Here is a 10120-nt window from a genome sequence, read left to right as displayed (position 1 = left end):
CATTGGTTTGTTTCTGAGATGTGAAAAACTGAGTTTGAGATTCAACTAGCTTTGACATCATATCTTCTAAATTTGGCTTTTTATCATCGGTTTGTGATGGTTTGTTTTGAAAAATAGGTCTTTGCTGGTTGTAAGTATTATTAGATACTTGTTGATTGCTAGGACCTTGTTGGTTGTTGTATGGAATATTTCGGTTATAATTCTGGTTTTGATTGTGGATTAGTCTTGGCGGTTGATAATTATTCTGATAATTATTTCCAGGCCTTTGGTTTATGTATGAAACATTCTCTCTTTGTTCCATTGTTAGTTCAATACTGAGACAATCTTTTGTCAAATGTGGTCCTCCACACTACTCACAACTAACTCGTATTGAGTGAATCTAAGTCATGGCTAGAATCGGCTCTAGCTGCTTTAGATGATCTAACGATATCTTTTTCTTGATGCCACTCATATGAGTGGGAAGCAGTGTTATCAATAATTTTATAAGCGTCAGTGGCTGGTTTCTTCATAATGGAACCACCAGCTGCTATATCGATGTCTTTCCTTGTAGTGATGTCGCATCCTTGGTAGAATATTTGTACTATTTGACAAGTGTCTAAACCATGTTGCGGACATCCTCTCAATAACTTTCCAAATCTTGTCCATGCCTCATATAGAGTTTCATTTGGCTTTTGTGTAAATGTAACAATTTCTCCTTGAAGTCTTACGGCTTTAGATGCCGGAAAGAATTGTTTAAGAAAATTTTCAATTAAAACATCCCATGTATCAATCGCCCCTTCAGATAACGATTCTAACCAATCTTTGGCTTCTCCCTTTAAAGTCCAGGGAAATAACATGAGATAAATATGTTCATCCTCAACTTCTCGAATTTTAAATAAAGTACAGATCCTATTAAATGTACGAAGATGTTCATTTGGATCTTCCTTCGGCGCACCACTAAATTGGCATTGATTAGTTACCATGTGTAGGATTTGTCCTTTGATTTCATAATCTGGCGCATTAATGTCTGGTTGAGTAATTGCGTGACCTTGGCCAGTGCGTTTAGCTCATATTCGATCTTTCATACTTAGAGGTTCCAGATTCTCCATTGTTGAATTTGTTGAATCTGAATCACTAAAGGATTCTGATTTAATGGTTGGTTCCTCTACAATCTCTGTTTGAATGATTGGTGGTTCCGAAGGAAAGATTAATGGTTCAGGATCTATGAATTGTCCCTGAATATCCTCCGGATTCTCAATTGTGAGGTCGGGTTCAAAAAATGGATTATCGGAAATTTGAATTGGAGTACTTGGTTGACTGGATGACGATTCTAAAGAAAAATCAACGGCGACAATATTTGCTAGATGTCTTGATCGAGTTACAGGTGGTGAACGTACAAAAGGTGGTGAACGTTTTGCTCGGTACATTCACTGAATATCCTGTTAGTTATAAAAGATAAAAATTATTAAAGTTATCAAATTAACAGACTTTTCTGCTTTTGTCCATGTTTCGAATAGCCAAAAGATGTAGCAGAGAGCCAGAACCCTTTAAATCGGAAGCTCACAACTCAGCCACTAACAAATTTAACTATTACTACGAAGCAGAAAATTTGGATGTCTATCAATTCAACCACTTAAAATAATTTTTCGTTGAAATTTAAAGAAATTTTAGAGAAGAAATAGAAAATTCTATGTCCTAAAAAACTAGAGCGGCGAGAAATAAGAAAGAAAAAGAGCGCGTCGAAAAACGTTGAAAAATAAAAGGTCGAAAAATAATAGGCGTCGAAAAATAAAAATAAGAAAGTAACGCGTCGAAACTTAAAAAGGAACTAAAAACTAAGAATTAAAATTTACGTCTAAAGGTATTAAAGTTTAAAGGAATTCTATATCCAAAACGGCAATAACTTAAAAAGGTACTAAAATTTGTAAACGGTGTCGCAAAATTCTAAAGCACCTAAATCTTAGTCTAAAGAAAAAGCACTTAAGGGATTTTACGGCAAAGCCTAAAAGTCTAGAAATAAAAATAACTATGGCAAAAACTATATCTTAAAACTAGATACGAACGAAAAATACAAATATTACGCTAAAATAAATAAAAAGATACAAAAAATAAAAATAATCTTAAAGTTGTAAAAAGTACAATTTTTATAAAAATATTATTTATTTTATAAAAGTAATAAGTTTATAATTTATTAAAACTAATTAAACTTAAAATACAAATTATAAATAAACTAAACTAAATTAATATTAAATATAACCCTAATTAGGGTTTTATTTATAATAATAATAATTATAATTATTACGTAATTATTGCTGTGGGAAGTCAAAATGTGGCGTGTCAGGTATGTTCATGCGATCGCATGAATTTTTGCCTTCGGGCTCATGCGGTCGCATTAGCTAGGGTTTCGGGCCAGTATATGGGCTGCTACAGTACCAGGCCGAATGTTTTTATTATATATATTTTTTTCTGTTTTAATAAATATAAACAAATAAAAACTTGTACTTTAAAAACTAAAATAAAAATAAAGGAACTTTATAATTTTATATATTTTAAACAAACTCTTAAAAATATATATATTTTGTTTTTCTTTTTATATTTTTGTATTAAAACGTATTTTTTTACAAAAGCGTATTTTTACAAAAGTAAACTAAAAAAATCTTTTTTTTATAGCGTTTCGCTTCCGGCGTTTATGTTATTCCCCGGCAGCGGCGCCAAAAATACTTGATGTTATGTGAGGTGTATACGAAATAGTTATATTTTTACTACGAAATACTATTAAATACAATACAATTTTACACAAGTAATTTATTTATTATAGAGTGGAAATACCTAAACCTTGCTACAACACTTATAGGCAGTGTACCTAATTGTACAGTAGTGTAGTTTTTAGTAAGTCCGGTTCGTTCCATAGGGATCTTTAGCCAAGCTTAACGCTATATTTTTAAAACTATATTTGTAAAAATACAAAAATATATATAAGTAATATTATTATAAAAGGGGGGTTTTACCGTTTAATGACCGGTTTGTCGATTTTAAAACTTTAGTCAGAGTTAAAACCTAATGTAAAATATTAAAAATAAATACAACTTAATTTAAAGCATAAAGTAAATAACGATAATGAATTTGCGATAATTAAAAAATACGATAATTAAAAGTGCAATTAAATACAATAACAATAAATAAAAGTGCGATAATTAGAAGTGCAATTAAATATGAAAATAAAGGAATTATGCTTATTTAAACTTCCGTAATCATGATGTTTGACGTGTTGATTTTAGTTTATTCCCATGGGTTAATTGTCCTTTGTCCTGGATTATTCAATATGTCCATCTGGTTTTTGTCCATAACAGTCCATCGGTCATAAATTTAAAGTGCGAGTGTCCTCGTCAAATTATCCTTATATCCAAAGTCAAATATTCCAACTAATTGGGGACTTAAACTGTAACAAGGTCTTAATACTTTGTTTAATAATTACACCAGGATATCGACTGCGTGTAACCCAAGTTTTTAATACTTTGTTAACAATTAAGCCAAGTGTCCTTGTACATAATTCACCCTTCTTTTAATAAGTCTATTAACTATTAATCCATTCCCGTGTCCGGTTAAATGAACGATTATTCGTACATATAAATATCCCGCCCATCGTGTCCGATCGAGTGTATGTGGTTATTTATAGGTACGTCCAATTGTAAATCCTTATATTAAATTAACAAACTATCATTTAATTAAACAAATATAAAGCCCATTAATAGCCCATAGTCTAATTTTCACAAGTGTCGTTCTTTTGTCCAAACCCCAATTATGGTACAAAGTCCAATTACCCAATTTTAATATTTTAGCCCAATATCATGATTACTTCGGCATTAAATAAGCATAATAATAACTTAGCTACGAGACATTAATTTAAAAAGGTTGAACATAACTTACAATGATTAAAAATAGCGTAGCGTTACACGGACAGAATTTTGACTTACACCCTTACAACATTCGCTAACATACCCTTATTATTAGAATTAAAATTAAAATTAAAATTAAAATTATAATATATATATATATATATATATATATATATATATATATATATATATATATATATATATATATATATATATATCGTTGAGTGATGGAAGAGAAAAAGATGATAAAAATTCGTCCAAAACTCGCGAACTTTATAGGACCAGACCTGTCACTGTTCACCATAGGATCACATGGATTTTTGCCTTCCAGGCCATGCGATCGCATGGCCTACTTTTCCAGGTTACATGTCTTTGTTTGCATTCTGCCGACGGTTTATATAAATATATATAATATATAAATAATTTTAAGAATTATTTAAATATTATATTATATTTATGTGCATAGTTGACTTGTAATTTTTAGTCCGTTGCGTCGAGCGTTGAGAGTTGACTTTGGTCCCGGTTCCGTATTTTCGAACGTCCTTTCGTACAATTTAATATCTTGTATTTTGCATTTTGCGACTTGTATTCTTGTAATTTTGAGACGTTTCTTATCAATAATTTGAACCTCTTTGATTGTAATTTGTACTTTTGAGCTTTTTGGTCATTTGCGTCTTCAATTCGTTGAATCTGTCTTTTGTCTTCACCTTTTATTATTTAAACGAATATTATTTGTAAATAGAACAATTGCAACTAAAAGCTTGTCTTTCTTGAGGGATAATGCTATGAAATATATGTTCGTTTTTAGCATTATCAATATCGTATTAAGATATATTCATACACCATGTTATCATGATAATATGATAATTTAACATCTCATTAGATATAATAAATAATGGGTTAACTACATTTAACAAGATCGTTAACTTAAAGGTTTCAAAACAACACTTACATGTAACGACTAACGATGACTTAACGACTTAATTAAAATGAATATACATTTAGTGTATTAAGATGTATTAATACACTTTTGGAAGACTTCAAGACATATATCAAAACACTCATACTTATCAAAGTTGGTCACGATTACATTCTCATTCGTTTTCATCAATAATTCTACTCGTATTCATCCGTATTCGTACTCGTACAGTACCCAGCTTCTAGATGTATTTACTATTAGTATATACACTTCAATTATCAGCTCTTAGCAGCCTTAATGAGTCACCTAAACATGTGGGAACCATCATTTAACATCTAGCATGAAATATCTCACAAAATTACAAACTAATGGAGCCTATATGGAGATGCCAAAGTTCACGTGAATATGCACTCTCACAAACACCTCCATTTTTCAATTTTCTTGAATCAAACTCATCTCTCTCAAGTTTTCTCTTGGTGTTCTAAGTGTTCTTCATCATTTCCTTCATAATCTAGCTCAATCTAGCTAACCTAGATCAACTTACAAAACAACTACTCAAGAACACACCAAGAACACTTCCAAATTTGCTAGCTTACTTCCAATCTTGAAAATCCATTTCAAGTGATCATCCAACCTCAAGAAATCTTCCTTATTTACAATAGTATATCTTTCTAATTCAAGGTAATAATTATATTCTAACTTTGATTCAATTTCGATAACTATAAAAATCTTAAATCGAGTAGAAATCTAACTTGAACTTGTTTTCGTGTCATGATTCTACTTCAAGAACTTTCAAGCCATCCAAGAATCCTTTGAAGCTAGATCATTTCTTGTCACTTCCAGTAGGTTTACCTACTAAACTTAAGGTAGTAATTATGTTCATAACATCATTCGATTCATATATATATATATATATATATATATATATATATATATATATATATATATATATATAACTATCTTATTCGAAGATTTAAACTTGTAATCACTAGAACATAGTTTAGTTAATTCTAAACTTGTTCGCAAACAAAGTTAATCCTTCTAACTTAAATTTTAAAATCAATTAAACACATGTTCTATATTTATATGATATGCTAACTTAATTATTTAAAACTTGGAAACACGAAGAACACCGTAAAACCGGACATACGCCGTCGTAGTAAAACCGGGGGCTGTTTTGGGTTAGATAATTAAAAACTATGATAAACTTTGATTTAAAAGTTGTTCTTCTAGAAAAATTACTTTTCTTATGAAAATGAAATTATATCCAAAAATCATGGTTAAACTCAAAGTGGAAGTATGTTTTTCAAAATGGTCATTTAGACGTCGTTCTTTCGACTGAAATGACCACCTCTTACAAAAATGACTTGTAACCTGTAACTCCGACTATAAACCATCACTTTTTCTATTTAGTTTCATAAATTCAACTTCGATACAAAACCATAGCAACTGGATTCACTCAAAACGGATTTAAATCGAAGAAATGATGGGTAACACGTATACAATGTTTTGACATATCATATCGACGTCATCTATATATATTATTTGGAACAACCATAGACACTCTATATGCGGTAATGATCGAGTTAGCTATACAGGCTTGAGGTTGATTCCAAAATAATATATATATACTTTGAGTTGTGATCGAGTCTGAGACTTGTATACACTGGGTCATGGATTGATTCGAGAAAATATATTCGTTTATTTCCGACGAAGTGAAAATACGTGAAATTGAGTTATAGTCCCACTTTTAAAATCTATTATTTTTTTTCGGATGAGAATACATGCAGTTTTATAAATGTTTTACAAAATAGACACAAGTAATCGAAATTACATTCTATGTTGAATTATCGAACCGAATATGCCCCTTTTTAGCTTGGTAGCCTAAGAATTGTTGTTTATTATAATTGCCACCAATTGATGCGAATCCTAAAGATAGATCTATTTGGCCCAACAAGCCTCATCCGAGTTACGGATGCTTTAGTACTTCGATTTATCATATCTGATGTTAAAGTAGAGGGGTACGAAATATACTATATTTTTATTGCGAAATACTATTAAATATGATACAATTTTACACAAGTTATTTATTTATTTATTGAATGGGATATACCTAAACCTTGCTACAACACTTATACGCAGTGTACCTAATCGTAGAGTAGTGTAGTTTTTAGTAAGTCCGGTTCGTTCCACAGGGAGCTAGCTGAGTTTAACACTATATTTTTTTTACAACTATATTTTAATAAAATATATATAATTATATATAGTAATATTATTATAAAAGGGGTTTTTTTACCGTTTAATGACCGGTTTGTCGATTTTATATTTTAAGCGTAAAGATAAATGACGATAATATAAATGACAGAATTTAAATTGAGATAAAGTAAATTGCAGTAATTAAAATGACAGTAAATAAAGGTACGATGAAATATGAAATAAAAATATTATGCTTATTTAAACTTCTGTAATCATGATGTTTGACGTGTTGATTTTAGTTTATTACCATGGTTAATTGTCATTTGTCCTGGATTATTCAATATGTCCATCTGGTTTTTGTCCATAACAGTCCATCAGTCATAAATATAAAGTGCGAGTGTCCTCGTCAAATTATCCTTATATTCGAAGTCAAATATTCCAACTAATTGGGGACTTAAACTGTAACAAGGTCTTAATACTTTGTTTAATAAAAACACACCAGGATATCGACTGCGTGTAACCTAAGGTTTTAATACTTTTTTAACAATTACGCCAAGTGTCCTTGTACATAATTTCACCCCTGTTTTAATAATTTCATTGACTATTAATCCATTCCCGTGTCCGGTTAAATGAACTATTATTAGTACTTATAAATATCCCGCCCATCGTGTTCGATCGAGTGTATATGGTTATTTATAGGTACTTCCAATTGTAAATCTTTATATTAAATTAACAAACTATCATTTAGTTAAACAAATATAAAGCCCACTAATAGCCCATAGTCTAATTTCCACAAGTGTCGTTCTTTTGTCCAAACCCCAATTATCGTACAAAGCTCAATTACCCAATCTTTAATATTTTAGCCCAACATCATGATTACTTCGATTTAAATAAGCATAATAATAACTTAGTTACAAGACATTAATTTAAAAAGGAGAACATAACTTACATTGAGTATTTATCGCGTAGCTTTACACAGACAGAACTTTGATTTGAAAATCCGTAAAATAAATGTTACGCTATCCAAACTTGTAGAAATTTAACCACTAAATTAACCTACTCCTACTCCTAAAACTAAATTACATAAAATAAAAATTAAAAACTGAATTTGAAAATATAAAAGAGTGTGTTTGAAGCTCGAGCACAGGCCTGGTATTTATAGCATTTTGGCCTGCTACAGTAACCCATGCGATCGCATGGGTTTTATGCCTATTTCCCATGCGATCGCATGGTCGCCAAATCCAGCTCACATATTTTTTGTACACTAGCTTGTCGACATATTTAATAAATATATATAATATATATATAATTTTAAATAATTTTATATATATTATATTATATTCTTGTGCATAGTTGACTCGTAATTTTGGCTCCTATGTTTCGTACATTTACCCCCGGTTTATGTCTTGGTTCCGGTTTCTCGAATGTCTTTTCATACAATTTAATATCGTGCAATTTGCGTTCCGTGACTTGCGTTCTTGTTAATCTTTAGACGTTTTTCTTCGATAAATTAAACCACTTGGAGTGTAACTTATACGTTTGAGCATTTTGGATGTTTTCGCCTTTTAAATCTTCGTTTTCGACTTTAAATCTTCTTTTTCGAGCGATCTTCGTCTTTCGTCTTCACACTTATTTATTTTAAACAATCACAACTAAAAGTAAGGAAATTACAATTAAAAACATTACATTTTGGAATGATATTGCGACTAAATATATGTTCTTTTGGAGCAATATCAATTATCCCTACACTTGAGCGTTAATTGTCCTCAAGCAATACAGAACTTGAAATTAAATCACACGAATCACTTCTTTATTCTTCACACTTTATACATTAGTGATTTTGATACGGCGGTATAAATAATGATAGTAACGATGTGGTTTACATTTCCACATGACTATAAAAATTTAGATCCTTAAGAAAATTGAATCTTTATGAAAACATTTGATCTTTTGAAAATTCATTCTAGCTTTTACCCTAGATAAGTTTTCTGGAATAACCCTTCACCGGTGTATGCAAAATGTTTTTGTGGGTTTGGTGGGTTTCAGATTTGAAAATTTTAGCTCAAAACTTATGGTTTTGTGTCACCCACTTGCTAACCTTGTATTAGGAAAGCAACACGACCAGTATACTTGCTCCGTATATTACCTTTCGGTAAACTACCGTCCGGTTGTAAAGGAAAGCGTTGAACAAGCAACTGTTAGGGCGATGTCTAATGACATGCAGATGTTCATGGTCTACAACGTGTCGGATGCATTTACTATCCTTTGTAGGAGCAATAGTAAAGATCACCCTATAATTTTTTTTCGGTCTGGAACAAGGTCCTGTCTTCGACCATGCTATGCAACCACCGTTCTTACGGTTGACACCCGAATTGGTTCAGGTGACCTAATGAATTCCAAGTGAATTCCTAGGATTTTACGTTCAATGGTAATGAACGCATTGAAAATGAGTTTTCAGAAAACAAATCGGTTTTAATTTGATCAAAATATTTTCTCGTTCAAGCTCGAGTTTAGATATCATCGAATTCCATGAGTTTGTAATTCTCAATCTTTAAATTCAATCTCAAGGATTGAGTAATATCAATCTTAAAAGCTGATTTTTAATCTTTAAGGAGATTATCCTTTCTGGGGGTCTGATTCATTAGTCTTATCAAGCTAATTTGCACGGCGCCTTCCCTATTTTACGAGACAGATCCTCTCATGGTTAGGATAAGTCTGACCACTTGGTGACCCTGTTTAATGCTGAGGTCCGTGGATTTCCTGCTGATTTTAGAGATGACTTTTCTAGATTTTTCGTCAACCTACAGCTGGTCTGGACGACAACTTCTTGACCTAAATCAAGAAGCCCGTGTCTTTTTTGGAAGACTTTACTTCCTTTTAATGATGGAATTGATTCATCATGTAGATCCATCTTTTCTTTTATCTTTATTATAATATTGCTGGTAAAAAAGTCAATTTAGTCCAAAACAAAAGCACCTGCAATAACTTTACAGAAACATGTGATAGATAGTTTTTTTAATTGAATAACTTGGTACATTCTCCCCACACTTAGTTTCTTTCTTTGCCTTTTTATTCTCCTTTATTCCATTTTAAATGAATTCAAGTGTTTTAGAGTGTTTCTCAATTTATG

General features: G+C 31.0%; 1 non-coding gene across 1 annotated transcript; it reads left to right on the top strand.

Moving 5' to 3' along the window:
• The first annotated feature begins 597 nt into the window (after positions 1-597).
• On the top strand, positions 598-704 carry LOC139860729 (small nucleolar RNA R71). The gene has a single exon (XR_011763353.1). It is a non-coding gene; the product is annotated as a small nucleolar RNA R71 (small nucleolar RNA).
• Positions 705-10120: the final 9416 nt, after the last annotated feature.

This window comes from Rutidosis leptorrhynchoides, chromosome 7 (genome assembly GCF_046630445.1).
Source record: "Rutidosis leptorrhynchoides isolate AG116_Rl617_1_P2 chromosome 7, CSIRO_AGI_Rlap_v1, whole genome shotgun sequence".
Lineage (NCBI taxonomy): Eukaryota > Viridiplantae > Streptophyta > Magnoliopsida > Asterales > Asteraceae > Rutidosis > Rutidosis leptorrhynchoides.
This window is presented reverse-complemented; position numbering and strand designations above follow the sequence as displayed.